Here is an 18,496-nt window from a genome sequence, read left to right as displayed (position 1 = left end):
CGTTTATTTGAAGCCCCTTTGCATGAGCAGCTGTCTGTGCCTGGCCTGGCCGAAGAGGCAAATTGTATTCATCTCTGCACTCCAGTCAGTAAATGCTCGGCTTTGTTCATCTCCATGAGCGGAGGCAGTCACACTATGTCAATTGGGCAAGAAGCCTTAATGATCCCAGGCAGGTGTCCTCACACGCTGCCCAGGTGAGGAGGTCAGTCTGTGTACCATGAATTGTACACTTGTCCTCAGTTTGCAAAGCCTCTCCCCACCCCTGTCAATTACTGTCCTTAGTGCCTTTGCCCACACAAGAGAAAGGAGTCTGCTCAAGCCTGCTTGGGGACTTTGCCTCTCACTATGTAAGAATTCTGACAACAACCAAGAGCCACTGTTCTCAAAAGAAGAGAGGCAAAGCGCTCTCCAGAAATTAGACAAAATGAAATTATAATAATATGAAAGAAAAAAACAGCTGCTAAGGCCTAATAAAGAAGCTGCCAGAAGCACAAAGATGTCCCCTTTCTCTCTCTGCAAAAGCTTGTTGGAGCTCATTCACATTCACATTCTTAAGTTCCCAAAAGGTAAGGCACAGTTTATTCTTGCTCTCAATGGGTTTGGAAATGTCATTGTCAGAGCTAAGGCAAAAGCACAGAGAATAATAATTATGCTTCATATTTATTTCAGGTTTTTTTTTGCTTTCCCAAAGCCCTAGCCTTCCTATTGCCATATTTTATTCCTTTCCCATCTGTTGAGATAGGCAAGGTAAGCACTCATATCTTTACATGATAGACTAAAGTAAGTTCTTTAGTTAAGGGACTTGCATATAAACCATACAACAAACCAGCGTCAGAGTGAGAGTCAGAGCTAGGTCCCAGATATATATGTAAATGAAGTCAAGCACATATATAAATGAAGTTGAAGTCCTGGGGCCCTAGCACAGTCATGGAATGGTTCCTTCAAGTCCCAGGGGAGTACAGTTAGATATAGCCTAGGTTAGGCAGAGCAAGGCATATCAGGGAAGAGAAGGAGGAGACAATAAAGGGAGTGCCTTCTTGGATTAGAACCTGGTTCTCTGTGTCCTTTGGTAAGAAAGTAATTAAGTTTTTCTGAAAACACTGCAGGACCATAGGATTTCCCACAAATACAGAACTTCTGCCTCACAACCTTTTCTGAAAGTTTTTTGCTCTTATACAGGTAGGTTCTTCTCCAGTGGGAGCCAGTTTTCACCTCTCTGTTGTTTTCAAGGTCTGTTTTGTATGTATCCACTTATTATAACCAAACATATTCCAACTGACTTCTAGTGTGTTGAATCAGCATCTAGGTTATGTTGTCTAATATGAATTCATTTTTGACCATGATGTAGTGCCAAAGGGCACTGAAATGAAGCTGCTGCCTCTGTATGGCCTTGTGATAAGCAGCAGCAGCAGCAGCAGCAGCAGCAGCAGCAGCAGCAGCAGCAGCAGCAGCAGCAGCAACAACAACAAACCAGACAGTTTCTAAGGTTCAAAGTCTAATTCTAACCACATCTCTTAGAACCAATTACACAATTCTCTCCTAATTTCATTTGCTTGATGTGAAGCCAGGCAATAAATTGATACTATCCAAAAATCATTCCCATGTATTATCTATGGTATAGAATGCACTCTATTGAATTTTAGCCAACAAAATTCTGTTCTTTTTCCTAAGTTACTGTGAATGCCCATCCCATGGTAAGTGTTATGTCACGGTATTGGCTGAGACTATTGCTATCTCCATCTCACTGCCTTTCCCTTCTCACATGCTGTGCTCCAAGGAAGGTCGTCTCCTACCTTCCTGCCTTTGCTCATGCTAGTTCCTGCCTTTGCTCATGCTAGTTCCTTGGATTGAATTGAAATGCCTCTTCTTAGTTTTGTATGATAATTTTGTTTCTCTTTCAAGACTTAGCTCAGGGAGCACGAATTCCTGGAAGATTTCAGAAAAATATCAACAGAGAGAATGGTACCCAAACCCTATCATGACACCTATGAACTTCTCACACAATTATACTCACTACATTGCCTTGTAGTCTCTACTCTCCTATGAATATTATATATTCTTCCAAAACAAGACTGTCTGTCAATCACTTACCCCTAACCTCTAAAGAGCTCTACAAGCAAAGATGCCCAGGCTCTGGAAGGGAACAGGAAGTGCAAGTTTGCTTCCTGAATTAATTATGAGTTGTACTTACCCCAATCCCCACATGGCAGCTGAAGTACCTTCATGCTGGTGAGATCTGTTTGTTACCTTGTATTGAAGGGCAGATGAACATAATTAAATATGTCTGCATTAACACAGAGCAATATACTATCAGGTTTTTTGTTGTCTGTTTATATTACAACCATGAAGGAACCACTATGATGTTTTAGAATGAAATATAACTGATCACTCATCAACAGTGAGACAGGGTAGTGCCTCCATTGGGTTCAAGACTCTCCCCGCTGCCCTGTGTGATTAATCCCAACAAGCATTCCTTGAGGCCAGCTCACCTAAATCTTCGTTGCTATCATTTGCCAAGCAACAAGTGTTCTCATGTGTGCGCCTCCTTCCAACTGGGTGAAGGAAGAGCTACGAGCTCCATCTATCTCATATAAAAAGTCGCTAAGCAAAAAAAAAAAAGTCACTAAGCTCATATTAAGAGACTTCCTGGGGTTGGGGATTTAGCTCAGTGGTAGACCGCTTGCCTAGGAAGCACAAGGCCCTGGGTTCGGTCCCCAGCTCCGAAAAAAAAACAAAAAAGAACCAAAAAAAAAAAAAAACCAAAAGATACTTCCTAGATTGATTACTTTGATCATTCTGTGAAAATAAGTCCAAGTAAAGCAATTTAAGAAACATTTTATTTGGGCTGTAATTTGAGAGTATGGCCTGTCATTGCAGGGAAGATGTGGCCATAACAGTGTCAGGCAGCTGGTCACCTGACTAGGAAGCAAAAAGTGATGAATGCTCAATTCACACTTTCCTTTTTCTTCAGTCCAGGCCACGTGCCTTCTTCATTCGTAGTAGGGTTTCCATCTCAGTTAAACCAACCTAGAAACTCTCTCACAGGCAGGCCTATGTAGTGAGAATTTTGGTTTCTTTAAAAACCCAGTTGTGTAATGTGAATATGCTTTTGTTTTAATCTCAGGTGTGCCTGTTTCAGATTGTCCACAGCAGTTATGATTTGTCACGTGCTCTAGCATGTATAATTCTGTCCAGTGTAGATGGTTTCCATGGGGATTCTGGGGACTCTGGAGAGAGTATGTAAATGTCGGAGTATCACGAGGCTACAGAGGCTGCTGCTCCTGCTTCCTGCTGCTGAGGTTTGTTTGCTAAGTGGTCACGAGCTAAGAGAGAAGAAGAAATTGGATATCTTGACAGTAATGATCAACATTGCCTCAAGGAATTCCACGCCTCAAGGAATCAGCCGGAAATAGTCTAAAGAAATCTTCTTCCCTTTCCCCCTCTAACCTTAATTCCCCCCATCTGCTGTTGGGGGGTTGGAAGGGATTGGGATGGAGAAGGGTGGTAGGTAAAAGAACCTAATAAAGTAGCCAAAAAGCACAGTTATAGGCCTATAGGATTGTTACCTAGGTGATTCGAAAGCCTAGTAGCTGACAATAAATATTAACCATCATGCTTTCCTATGGTTACAGAATAAGTTGAAAGCCCCATTAGAATGTCAAGTCTTGGAGTTTTAAGGCCAAGAGTTAACCTTTTAATCCCCGTGGTCCATATTTATAGGTGTGCCCCAATATTATTACCTAAGTGACCCAAATATTAGAAACTGGAAAGTCTACACAAATAAAGGAGATCATGTTCTTTTCGCTCTTCCTGGAGTTACATGTATAGAAGGGACACAAGTGTATAGTCACAGATAACTCCTTAGACAGAAAAGAACACTATAAAATGAAACAGAATCTCATTGATAGAAATGGATAAGTATAAATGGAAGAGATCTTGCAATATAAATGTCTTTTTGTACAAGGAAATCTCAAAAGCTTTAGGCTTTTGCTTTATTTATTTTGTTCTCCCTCAAGTCCCAACATTTCATCTCTTTCCCTTTAATTTGTGTCTGCCTTTCCTGAAACATAACTTTCCATAACTTCCTTGAGCCATCCACCCTTTATGGTTCTTTCTACTATTCTCCTTGCCACAAATATTCATTGTTCGAGAGTACATTTGAAAAAGGAGTACAGGTTTGGATTATATGACTTCTGAGATTCCTTTGAATTCTGAGAATGGAAGATTCCATGAGCAATGTACTCAGATGTACAGAGAAACTCAAGAGGAAACTGTAGAAAAACAGAAAAGACTACTCTAGAAACTCACTGACTTTAAAACCTTCACATTTGTTTTATTATTTTATATGCATCAGGGTCTCAGGGAGAAGTCACCTATACCTTCCTCTTGGTTCTTGTATTCTAGTTTTAACCACTTCAGCAATTTCCAGATGTTGGTTAGACTCTTGCTAATAGAAGTATGTTTTATTTTCAAGTAAAAATTTGATTCAAGTCAAGGCCAAAGTTTCCAAGAGTGAGTTAGAAATCATTCTTTTAGTTCAAAGCTGATTTTATTTTTTGTTTTTTTTTTTTGTTTTTTTTTTTTTTGGTTCCTTTTTGCGGAGCTGGGGACCGAACCCAGGGCCTTGTGCTTCCTAGGCAAGCGCACTACCACTGAGCTAAATCCCCAACCTCAAAGCTGATTTTATATACAGCAAAATTTCCTTGCCCTCCTTCATCCATCAGCTTTCTATACTAGTCTGGTAATCTTAAGCAATTAAATACTAGTCTAGGTCCCTATCTATTCCAGGTTTACAATGGACTTGTAGGCAAGTCGATAATAATTATCTGAACTCTAAACCATTATCTAAATCCAATAATAGGATTAAAGATAATTCAGACTTTCCACCCATTAACCCCTAGCAGACCCCAAGGGCTAGGGACTATTTCCATGGATTATTCTTTCATTTAAAATAGTAATGTCCCCATTAGGAACCAAGGGAAATATAGCTGAATTCAAGAGGGTACAGAACTGCAAAGACTGGGAAGTGAGTGTGATTTGGGTGTGTTATATGAAATTTCTAAATAATCAATAAAATATTATGTTGGGAGAAAAGAAAGTGGAAGAATAGTACACAGAAACAGAAACTACTGATAAATCGTGTATTTGCTAAGGAGCTCCTAAATAGAAGTTATAAATTACTTTTTACAAATCAATTCAACAATCAAGACATAGGACACAAATAAAATGTAGGCAAAATGTCATATTAGATATTTGTGATCACTAGTTTTTATATCAACTTCATTTTGGAAGAAGGAATCTTAACTGAGAAAATGCCTTCATAGGATTGGCCTGTAGATGAGTCTATAGGGAATTTTCTTGATTGGTGATTGATGTGGGAGGTCCCAGCTCACTGTGAGCAGTGTCACCTCTTGGCTGGTGGTCCTGGGAGTTATAGGGAGGCAGACTGAGCAAGCCATGGGATGCAAACCAATAAGCAATGTTCCTCTATGACCTCTGCTTCAGTTTATGCCTCCAGGTTCCCCTTTTCAGTTATTGTCTTAACTTCCCTTAGCAAAGGAGTGTAGTATGACTTGAGACTTGTAAGCTGAAATAAATACTTTCTTCTCCAAGTTGATTTTAATCACAATGTTTTATTGGACCAATAGAAACACTAATGTAGACAACATTTTAAAGAAGATATATAAGTAGCAATTAAACTTATGAAAAATTTTAATAGCATTAATTAGGAAAATGTTAGCCAAAACTACTATGAGCCTAAGCTTGGTGTTACACTCCTATAATCCTAACACTAAGAAGGCAGAGGCATAAAAACGTTGAGTTCAAGGTCAGCTTGGATTATATAGATAGCTTACCCTGTCTCAAAATGGGGAGAGGGGCAGTAATATAGCTCAGTGTTTCAAGATAAGCATGATCAAATCTCTGGACTCAATATCCAAGAAAATGTATAAACACAAAAAACAAAGTCAAACACCATTTCACACTTATTAGAAAGGCTATTATTTTAAAAAGGTAATAATGTGCTGTAAAGATGTCAAGAAATTGGAACTATTATATATTTTTAGTAGGACTATACAATATTACTAACCATTTGAAAAGAGCTCAGATGATTCAAAATGCTAAATATGGAATTATCACATGAATATATATCCTCCAGTATATTTTCAAAAGAATAAAAATATGTCCATGCAAAAAATATGAATGAATGCATACAGTATTATTTATGATGGCCAAAATAGAAACAACTTGGGTATCCATGAACTGATAAATGAAACATGCTAATTTGCACACAATAGGGTAAAACTGAACAACAAAAAGTAGTACGTTACATGCAGTAACATGCATGCACCTTGAAAACACTTTTCTAAGGAAAAGCAAACAGCTCCTTATTATATAATTCCCTTTATATGTAATATTCAGAGCAGGTAAGGCTTGGAAGAGAGAAATTAATAAATACTATCAATGAGTACAGAAGTTTCTTTTTGGGTTGATGAAACTGTTTTTTTCTTCTTCTTCAGGAATTAGGGATGGTGAAATATGCCTAACTTTACCAGTCAAATAAAATCGACGAGAATTTTAGACTTTAATTTTACATTTATTCTCTCTCTCTCTCTCTCTCTCTCTCTCTCTCTCTGTGTGTGTGTGTGTGTGTGTGTGTGTGTGTGTTTTCATGAACATATGTGCCACAGAGCACTGTGGATATCAGAGCAGAACCATTAAGAGTAAGTCCTTTCCATCTATCATGTGGGTTCCAGGGATCTGACTCCGATTGTTAGGCCTGACTGAAGCACCCTTCCCTGCTGAGCTATCTTGCCAATACTAGATTTTATGTTTTAAATGAGTAAGTTCTGGGGAGGAATTAGATCTCAAGTATTTTTTACATGTGGAAAAAATAGCATCCTATGTAAGAGGTGGAGGTCTGTGGTAAAAATTACACAGGAACGGTTGCAAGTTTTTCCAGATGATAGAGATTTGCATTCGGATGTGTTTGGTTGAGATTTCTGTAGTACATACTATGATAAGTTAATGTGCATTTAAAAGGCAGAAACAAAAATAGATACTTCTAAGGCCAGGTTGATGGCTCAGCAGGCAAAGCTCTTGCCCAAAAAAGCCTAATGCCCTAAGTCCATTTTCCCTCTTCTATTTAAAGGTAAAGGTAGGCAAGCAACTCCACAAAGCTGTCCTTAGCCTCTCCACATGGACCCTCAACAACAAAGGTGTTTCAGAGTTGTAATTACTGTAAACATAGCTGCATACAACAAGACCCATTCAAATCCCATAGCTTTCAGACACTGGTTTTTTTCTTCTATAAAAACATGTGGGGTGTTTTTCTGTCTTTGTTTAGTTGTTTTTCTGATTTCTGTACCCATATTTGTGCATGCTGTGCCCTCCCCTGAACCTAAGATCCAACTTAACTTCAACGCATAGTAGGTGTAACTTTTCTTTCATGTGATGTAGTGCCTTCAAATACCTAAAACAGACCGAGTGAGTGTTCCCTGAACAACCGAACAAGTGAATAGCTATAGCAATAGAACTCTTTAAGGAAACAGTTCTCAACCTTTCTAATGCTGCAACCCTTTGATACAGTGCCTCATAGTGTGACCCCTAACCATAATGTTATTTTCATTGCCACTTTATAATTGTAATTTTGCTATCATTATGAATTGTAATGTAAATATCTGTGTTTTCTGATGGTCTTAGGTGACCCCTGTGAAGGATCCATTGAACTACCTAAGGGGTTGTGACTCACAGGTTGAGAACCTCTGCTCTAACTGCCCATCGTGGGGTTCTTATTTACATATGAATTTTTCATTGAAACAATGAAATAGCACAGCTACCCTCTAGTATCGGCTGGTGCACAGCAGAAGATGCTCACATAAAGGATCAGCTCTCAGAAGTTACACAAGTGTGCCCTTGTCCTCTCCCAAACAGCCAAGGGTTCGGGATGCAAGTGAATGAGAACAACATTGTCCTAAGAATGAACTTGAATCGGGTATCATTTACTAAAACAAATCTCAGATCTGTAGCAGTAACAAATTACCTACAGCTGAACTCCAAAGCAGTGCTATACACTGAAGTGAAGCAACTGCAGATGAGAACTACTAGTCACGTAAGGAGGTCTTGGCAAACTTGTTTTAAAAAATAACCATATACAGAATGCACAAACACACAGAGAGAGACACACACACACATGAGCATGTGCGTTTCACATAGTTGATCTTGACTGTCAACCTAATGAGATTTAGAGTTAACATGGAAACATGCCTCACATGTTTCTATGATGGTGTTTCCACAGAGGTTTCAATGAGCTGGAAGCTGGCCATGGTGGCTCTTCAATCTAAGAGCTCTTGAGGAAGCAGAGGTAGGTGGATATCTGAAAGTTCAAGACCTGTCTAGTCTATATACTGAGCTCTCGACAGCTAGGAGTACATAGTGAGATCGTATTTCCAAAAAAGTGAATAGGTAACATTCGTTCTGAATGTGGGTGGCACTACCCTATTGGCTCGGGGCTCAGAGTGAATAAAAAGAAGGAAGCAAGCTAAGCATGAGCATTCATGTCTCCCTGTTTCCCAAGTGTGGGCGCGACACGACCAGCTGCTTCACACTCTTGCCACAATAAGTTTCCCACCGCAAAAGACTATACCCTCAAAACAAGCTCTTTCTGAAGTTGCTTTTGTCTCAATGAGAAAGTAACTGGTGTGATGTAAGGAAAGGTTCAGCAGATCACGTGTTCACATGGAACCCTAGCCAGTAAACTTGTGTTTCCTTTAGTAAATATAACAAAGCTCCTTGTTACCCAGCTTTGCTACTTCTCTTCACATTTATTGCCATGCATCTAGAAGTAATGGAACAGCACTTAAATAGAGACTTCTGTGAGAGAAATTCACCCAGAGACCTTTGAGAAGATCTTGTGTGAACACGATTGCTTAATATTTAAGTTTTCTCCAAGTAAAACATATGCTGCCCTTTCCCCTTTAACCATCACAAGTTTTCTGCTCGCAGAAATAAGCATTAACAAAATGTGCTATGGTCGTCGTTGCTGTCTTCGAAACCCATTTTTCCTTCTCAACAGCATTAGAAGCTTTGTTCTGAGCACTTGTGTTACAAACCATTCCTGTCTGCAAATGCATGAACCAAACCTTATTTACACAAAATGTGTCATCCGGTGATTCATTAGACTTCTTGTTTTACAAGACTGAAAAGCCTCAAAGCTTTTGTTTGATCAAGGTGAAAGGGACACCATCTTATCTTTTTTACCTGTTTACCCAGCCTGTTTACTCAAATCCACAGTTTACTGTGATCACCTTGTAAGAGAGATTGTAGCCATCACTAAAGCTCTACTGTCTTTTCTTTATTATCAGTTAAAAACTGAATACAGACTGAATATATGAGCCAACAGGTCTGATTTTTCCAAACATGATAATAGTGAAACTCATTCCTCCAAAGGTTAACCCCATTAGGTCTCAGAGACAATGAAAGACTTTCCAGTCTCATTTCTGATAATCATTCTTTTTTAAAAATTATTTATGTATATATTTATTTAAATTTATTTTATGTGTATTGGTGTTTCACCTGTATGTACATGTGAGAATGTCAGATCTTGGAGTTATAGGCATTAGTCAGCTGCAATGTGGGTGCTGGGGTTCAAACCTGGATCCTCTAAAAGAAGTCAGTGCCCTTAAACAATGAGCTATCTCTCCAGCCCCTAATAATCATTCTTGAACCATAGTCACATATAAAGGACTAATGTACAATATTAATCCACATATTCTACATACAGAATGCAAAATAACATTTTCTGTATATCTTTCTTTTTTTCTTTTTCTTTTTTTCCTGGAGCTGAGAACCGAACCCAGGGCCTGCCACTGAGCTAAATCCCCAACCCCATTTTCTGTATATCTTATATGCCTTTTTATAATTTAGTCAGTTTGACACATGAATCTGTAGCTGCTTGAATATGCTTATGTGGCAGTACTGCTACATCTGATGACTGTCCCCTTACTAGCTTACTGGACATGGTAATGCTCTACTCAAACACAGCTGCATAATAATGTTCTCACAGGGCAGGAGAAGGATTGGCCTGAACTTCTTACGTTTCCTTGCTATGCTCTGTTGTTTGTTCTCACTTGGGTTTGACCCAATACATTTTCAAAGCCTTTGAGATCATTTCCTTTCAATTATGCCCCTTTATACATTATAGTATTTCCATGACTCTAGATCTAAGTTCTTTTTTTTTTACTTTTCTTTTTTTTTTAATTTTTTTTTATTAACTTGAGTATTTCTTATATACATTTCGAGTGTTATTCCCTTTCCCGGTTTCCGGGCAAACATCCCCCTCCCCCCTCCCCTTCCTTATGGGTGTTCCCCTCCCAACCCTCCCACCATTGCTGCCCTCCCCCCCATAGTCTAGTTCACTGGGGGTTCAGTCTTAGCAGGACCCAGGGCTTCCCCTTCCACTGGTGCTCTTACTAGGATATTCATTGCTACCTATGGGGTCAGAGTCCAGGGTCAGTCCATGTATAGTCTTTAGGTAGTGGCTTAGTCCCTGGAAGCTCTGGTTGCTTGGCATTGTTGTACATATGGGGTCTCGAGCCCCTTCAAGCTCTTCCAGTTCTTTCTCTGATTCCTTCAACGGGGGTCCTAGTCTCAGTTCAGTGGTTTGCTGCTGGCATTCGTCTCTGTATTTGCTGTATTCTGGCTGTGTCTCTCAGGAGAGCTCTACAACCGGCTCCTGTCGGTCTGCACTTCTTTGCTTCATCCATCTTGTCTAATTGGGTGGCTGTATGATTTAAATTCATTTACCAGCCCCATAAGCAATAACCACTGCTTATGGAGTATAAAACAAAGTGCCTATTGTATACATCTTTAAGACATGGATTTTAAGTGTAGATGCATAACTGTAGAGTCAAGGCACATTTGCTAAAAGCTACAGTGTAGATGTACATTGCCAACAAAGAATCAGAAAGGCAGAGATTACCTGTAGGTTGAGTCTCTGTCCAACACTGTGGATGTTTTAGCATTTATTTAAGGGTTGATTAAAGATGGCTAGGACTTCCTCTGCTATGAATGCTGGGAAGGTAATGAGTAGGATTTAGTGATGGCAACACAATTCAGCCAGGAGGACAGATAATCCAAAATTGCTTGAGCTCCCTAGCTACCTTTCATTCACAGTACCTCTACCTTGGTTGTTACTTTCTGAGGTTTTGTGTATTTTCCAGTGAACTGTAAGTTCTGTTCTTAAGATGTTTGATAGCTACTGGCTAAGATTATTTTAAAGGGCTCTTTCAACACAGACCTGTCACAGAAAAGATGAGTATACCAACAAAAAGAAAGAATTTACTTTACCAAACATCAAACAGGAGGGAGGCATAAGAAGCTAACATTTACTGAGCAGTAATTTTAGATCCAGAGTACTGAACATCTAACTATTTAATTCATGTAGCAACCCTTTGGGAGTAGATTTTATTATCCTCATTTTATGGAAAGAAAATTAAAATTAGGAAGTTTAAATAACTTTCTCAAAGGCATACTGTCAATAAAGTTGTAGAGCCAGGATTCAAATACAGGAAGTGTGGTACAAAGATGCTAATCCCTGCTAGCATTCTATGTCCTGTTCCATATTGCGGGGCTCAGATATCCACTTAATGGAAGGCCCATGGAAGATTGTCATTTTGAAAATGTGATACCTATGCTAATCGTGCTGTCACATGTTTTAGGAAGAAAGAGTTCTTTCTATATCATCTCCGGAACTGGTAGAACATTTTTTTTCAAAGCTTAGTGACTTCTTTTTTAAAATCTGGGAGTCAGGTCATAGAAAAGGGTACCTGACTAAGCAAGGTAGGATAGTAAAGATGGCCAACAAGACAGTGTGACTATGGAGTGACACAGAAGTTCCCACGTAATACATGACTCAGGTCAGAAATTTCATCCCAAAGACAATGATAGCCACTTCTGGAAGGCACATTGGTGCTCCCAAGATGACGTCATTAAATGACAAAAGCTCTTGACTGTGTAAATTCTAATATACATATTTCAAACATTAAAGTCTCAGGACCATGAAAGAACAAACAGATCAGATTTTAGTTATTTCCTCTGCCTTTCAAAAACTGTATGTGGTTAAATCCTTCAAGTCTCTGACCATCAGTTTTTCTTATGAATTAAACCACAAAATGCAAGACTAAATTTGATCAAAGAGGAAATAAAATGTATAAAGTAACCAATAACACACCTAAACCTAAATGAGCGTTTCCAAAGAGGAAGATATTATAATTTTGAATAATCTATTACGGGTTCTTTGCAGATTTGGGAGTTGAAGATGGATTTTATTTCAAACTAGACAGGTTTTGGACTTATGCTCCAAGAATCATATCTGATAGCTTATGTATCATGATGCATTTTAGGTATGAGTCATTGGAAATGAGGCTGTTTCGAAAACAAAAAGAAAACTCAAAAACTTTTCCTGAAAACCCAATCTACCATCACAGATTTAACTCATTCAGGCTGTTAACAAATAATCTTCTTAGAAACCATGGTTTAGAGAAAAAAGAATCTGACTATAATAATTGCATGTCTTTTACAGCTATTGTCTTTCAAAAAACTAACGAGTTTCTATGTTGGTGAGAAGGCAGGTGAGGTAGGAGAGAGAAGTAAGCTTTGTGCTTGCAGCTATTTTTCCAGGACAGGGGAGGTCTGCTTTTGAAAGCAAGCAACGTGTAAGTTTATTAAAAAAATAGTTCTTTAGGCTCCTGCTAAGTGTTTTGGGGCTCAGCAATTACCCCAAACTCAGATTATAGATTCAAACCTCCCTCCGTCCTTCCTACTCGCCCCCCCTCCAGTCCCTGAAAAAACAGGAAATCTTACTGTGACTGCATGACGCCTTCCTCCCTGCAATCTTGCTGCGAGTTGGTCTGAATATTATGTGGAACAAGTCACAAAAGAGAAAAGCTGAAGGCAGGTGCAGGAACAAGACGCTGCACTCCTTAAAGAGGGCCTTAGGTAAGTAGCTATGAGAGTCGTACACGCCAATCAAAGACGGGCAAGGGTCAAGCTCCCTTTTGTGCACAAACAAAGACTAATTGCATGTTCATAGCTGCAGAGTCTGTGGGCACTAATTCGAAAGAAGACCTAAAAAAAAAAAAAAGAAAGAAAGAAAAAAAAAAAAAAAAAAGACCCGCTGAGACTCCTGCCTCCCAACAGCAGCCAAGGCAAAGAGGAAGGCTCAAGGAGTCCAGTGGCTATCAACCAGCTGGGCCTCTCCCTGTCTTCTCTACAGCAACCAGGGGCTCCCACGTGGCTGCCATTTCAAAAATGAAAATAAGCCATTTTGTTAAAAGTGAAAGGATGCCTGTGTGTACATAACGCCAAGCCAATGAGCAGCAATGCAAAAGGCTCTGAGCCACTTAGCTTCCTTTTGATGCACAATACCCGATATTGTTGGCTTTGCTTTTTCAATGAATCGACCAAATTAGCTGCCTCTTTTGATATCTTGTAGACATGACTGGTCACTGAAAGTTGTCCTTTTCTTACACTCTAAAACAAAGATCTATCAAGGTGGTTTGGTCCTTTCTGTAAGGAGCCAGTTTGAATCAAGTTACTATTAAGGCCAAGCGACTGGAGTAGCCAGCTTTTGAATTTTTTATTATTCATAGCTTACTTTCATAGAATACTTTCTCATGTCCAAAACACTTCCATTTATTCATCCCTAAGCAATGATTGGCACTCCTACTATAGGCAAGGCACTGTGCTTGGTTCTGTGAGAACAAATACGTTATCTAAATGGGAACCTTGCCCATTAAGCAGGACAGGCCTAATTATGTCCATTTCCTGACTGAAGAAAGGCAGAACCAAGGCAATGAAGTGGCTTCCCTTGATCATATAACTTGTTAGTGACACAGGCAGGAGGGAATCCAGGCCTCCTGTTCAATTTTAAATCTACTGGGCCACACTGTCTTTCCACGGGTCTGCAAAAAGGGTCCTCAAACATGTTACAACCAAATGTGGGGTTGAGGATGTAGCTCAGTTGATAGAGTACCAGCTTAATAATGTCAGCCGCTTGGAGTTCAGCTCATAAAAGTTTATAAACCCAGATGGTAGCCCACAGGACCAGAATTTCAGCACTGCAGAGGTAGAAGATCAGAAGTTTAAGGACAACCTTGGCCTGACCCAGTTCCTCGCCCACCTGGGCCAAATGAGACCTTGTCTTAAAAGAAGAACAATTAACCCCCAACCCCACAAACACCTGGTAAACAGGCACATTAAGGTAACCTGGATAAAAACAACAGACCAGTTAGTAGCTCAGTTGCAGAATAAACTTACCGTTCCCACAAACCTGAGATCCAGTGGGTGGATTTCTTATGACAGTGACTTCTCCTGCTTGGCAGACCAGCACTGGAGAAGAGATTCATGTATTGCTATAGTGAGGAGTCATCTTGAGAAAGGGTCTATGGTTCCAGGTAAAATTATTTTGAAGCCTTAAAAACCAGTGGCAACCACAAGTTAGAGATCCTGGGGCACCCTGATAAAATGGCTGGAAGGGAGGCAGCTACAACAAACATAAAGAAATAGAGAGGATTGGATGAGGACACACTAGAAGTTCAGGCAGAGGAGAGACTAATTGGAGATAGGTGCAATGGTCAGGAGCCATGGATCCCATGATGAGCAATGGTAGCAGTTGTAAATGGGCTTTATCACCAAGCAGGGGTTGATAGTTTGCTAGATTGCTATACCCTATGTGGAGGTTTGAATATGCTTGGCCCCGTGAGTGGCACTATTAGGAGGTGTGGCCTTGTTGGAAGAAGTGTGTAACTATGGGCTTTGAGAGACCCTCGTAGCTACCTGAAAGTCTTCTCCTCTCTGTCTTTGGAACAAGATATAGAACTCTCAGCTCCTTCTCCAGCACCATGCCTGCCTACATGTTGTCATACGTCCCACCATGATGACAGTGGACTTAACCTCTGAACCTCTAAGCCAGCCCCAATTAAATGTTGTCCTTTATAAGACTTGCTTTGGTCATGGTGTCTCTTACCAGCAATGGAAACCCTAACTAAGACACCCCATTTGCTTCCTTTGCTCTCTGAAAGTCATTTAGGAGATACCTGTAGCTTGGGCATTTGCCATGCTTCTTGGTACACAGATGGACAGCCTCTGCAGTAAATGAGCAATTGCCCAGCCCACATATATGATTGAATATCCTATGCCCAATGACAGCTTTCATCCAGATAAATACCTATATTCACCATGTGAGAGCCTTAACAAGCCTGGAACCAAGATAGAAATCAGTCTTCCTACAAGTAAGTTTAATGGAAACAGAATTACAACAGGCCTCATCTGCAACCTACTGCTGCCCCCATATGTGGTAGATTTGAATAAAAGCGAAGCCAGAAAGAACTGTCTCTGACCCAAATAATTGCATGGTGTGACATTTTCTTTATCTAATTTTATTTATTTTTCATTCTTGAAATATATTTTCATCTCCCATGGTTTTCTTTTTCTGTTGCTTTCTCCAATATTTATTATTAATAATTTCACTTTTACTCATTCTTTTTAGTTTATTCCACATTGTATTAGCCCTTTGCTTCCCTGCTGTTACTACTATTCTAGTTATTATTTTCAGTTGAATGATGCTGTATTTCTTTTTCTTCTCCCCACCTGTGGTCATGGTGTTACTATGCTTTGCTTTTCCTCACCAGGAGGTATTTTGAGCATGTTGGGTGGGCGTTTTGCTGCGGAGCTATACTCCCCGCCCAAGGGTGGGGAATTGCTCCTTTAGACATGACATACTTCCATTCAGACCTTGGCAGATAGTTCAACTTAAAGAATAGAGGGAACAATAACAAACCTACCAAAAGCCAATCAATGACCAAGCATGGGTAGGACAAGCCTAAAGTTCACTCTTAGGTACCGGTTATCAATAACAGAAATGACACTGCTGCTGCAGGCCTAGCCCTTAGAGCAATCTCAGTGTAGATTGCTCCTACACCCTTTCGGCCTGCATATTACTCATGTCCTAGTTACACTTTCTATTACTGCGATAGACTAACCAAAAGCAACGTGGGGAGGAAAGGGTGTGTTTGGTTTACAGGTTTTAGCCCATCATCATCAGGGCAAGTCAAGGCAGGAACCTGGTGGCACAAAACCAAAGCACATTCCATTCAAAAACTCTGCTTACTAGCTTGTGCCCCTTAGCTTTCTTAGCTTCCCTTTTTCTACAACTCAGAAACACCTGTCCAGAGGGTGGCACTGTCCCCAGTCATATGGGCCATCCCACATTAATCATTAACCAAGAAAATGTTCCCACAGACTTGCAACTGATGAAGGAATTTTCTCATTTGAGGTTCTGTCTTCCCACATGACCATAGCTTGTCTTAAGTTGACAAAAACCAAACAACCGAAACTAACACGGACAGCTGCCGAGATACTAAATACTTTGATGCTGTACATCGCTGATAGGAAATACTAAAGGACTAATTGCAGAGTCATCCCATATATTCTCCTCTCTACTCTACATAGACCTGGATTACCACACATACTACTATTATAGGACCCACCAAGAAGATTGGAACCCTCAGAATCTGACATATAACATGGTGTATCAAAATTCATTGTTCACAGCCTAATAAGCACAGCAGGGTTGAACTATGAAGTCCATATGAAGTCAAGCTCAACATCACATAAGACACCAATCTCCATACCTGCTCATCCATGTTCATTGCTGCTCTATTCATAATAGCCAGAAACTAGAAATAGCTAGGTGTCCATCTACTGTTGATTGTATCATAAAAATCTGGTACATTTATACAATGAAATATTATCCAACTGTTAAGGAAAATGAAATTATAAAATTTGAAGACAGATAAATAGATGGAGTTAGAAAAAATAATTCTGTGAAGTAAACTCAGACCCGAAAAGACAAATTTTATTGTATGTTTATATGTGGATGTTACCTTTTAAATTTTTGATATGTGTGTTTTATTTAAATATACACAGAGTTTAGGTAGGGAGTAAAGCACCAAGGGTTGGGAGAAATGTCTGTGGAAGGGGAAATAGAATGGAATGTTACAAAGGAATAAAGGGGAAAAGAGGAAAAAACAAAGGAATAAAGGAAAAATTAAAATAGGAGGATTGAATGGGGAAGGCAATGAAAAAGCATGTTGGAGGAGGGTACGTGGGGAGGAATAGCTAACATAAAAGATCCTTTGAAATGCCACATGGAAGCCCTACTACTGTAGAAGCTTCCTACAATAGGCATATATGGGATTTCAATAGAGTTATTATATACAATGGGGAAGACAATGCCCCAGCTAGATATCATAGTCTACCAAATGAAATTCCAAGTATCAGGAATGGGTTATATCTTTTTGAATTGCTGGCCAAAGGGATCCCAGAGACACACCTCCCAAATGTTCCAGGCTATTAGCAATGCTATTGGCTACCTGCAACAATCTATTGCCGACAACACCACATGGACATGGTGTCATTGGACATGGAGAATGATGTTCAATGATGTTCAATTAGAAGCTTCATTCCTACTGACTAGTATTCATAGTGCTGGAGTTGTCTGAGGAGAAAGGTAGGCATCCACCCCACCCAGCTCCAAACCCTGGAAGCTATAATAGTGACCTGCCTGCAAGATAAAAGCACTGGTGTCACCAGTATTTTTGCAAGCAACCAAGCACTCTTTTATTGGAATTAAAGCTCATTCCATGAAACTGAATCACTACCTGATACTGTGAATGAATGAAGCCAAGAACCTGAGACTAGATAGATCCTAACAGAAAACCTACTTGAGTATTGTTCTACTGTGTGAAATGAGCATAGCAATAAAGAAACTCCCGATGACATGTGACTATCCCCATCACTGAATTCTCACCACAGAAACTTCTTGTAGTGCATGGTAATTAACAGAGGCCCACAACTGAACAACATGCAACAAACGAGAGATTTTTGGAGCACTGAGCCCTAAATGGAATGTCTATCACCCCCCTCCCCTCAAGGCTCAGGGACCTATATGGAAGAGGAAGCAGAAAGATTGCAAGAGCCAGAGGTGGTGGATGAGTCCAAGGAAACAGCATCTTCCAGACACAATCAGGCTGATGCACTAAGGAACTGAGAGACTGAGACCACATGCACAAGACCTGCACAGATTCAAAGCAGACAAAATCCTACCCCTAACCAAGTACCTATTTTCAATTACTAGCTTTCAGAAGGGGAACATAGGCTTCTTTTTTTTCAATATAAGAAACAAATAGCAGTTCCTTCAAGTTCCTTTTGATTTAAATTCTTTTTGTAATTGTTTTCTTTTGAGTTTAAAACCATCCTGGTTTACACAATGAGTTGGGGCTCAGTTTGGGTTTACAAATGTAAGATGTTGTCGACAACAGCAAACAAAACAAAAACAAAACTAATTTAACCGCACATGATGCCAGAAATATGGATGTGACTAGTATAGTCACTGTCCTTAAAAATCTTGCAGGCAGGGGTTGGGGATTTAGCTCAG

This window comes from Rattus norvegicus, chromosome X (assembly GCF_036323735.1).
Source record: "Rattus norvegicus strain BN/NHsdMcwi chromosome X, GRCr8, whole genome shotgun sequence".
Lineage (NCBI taxonomy): Eukaryota > Metazoa > Chordata > Mammalia > Rodentia > Muridae > Rattus > Rattus norvegicus.
Note: the sequence above shows the minus strand (reverse complement) of the source record.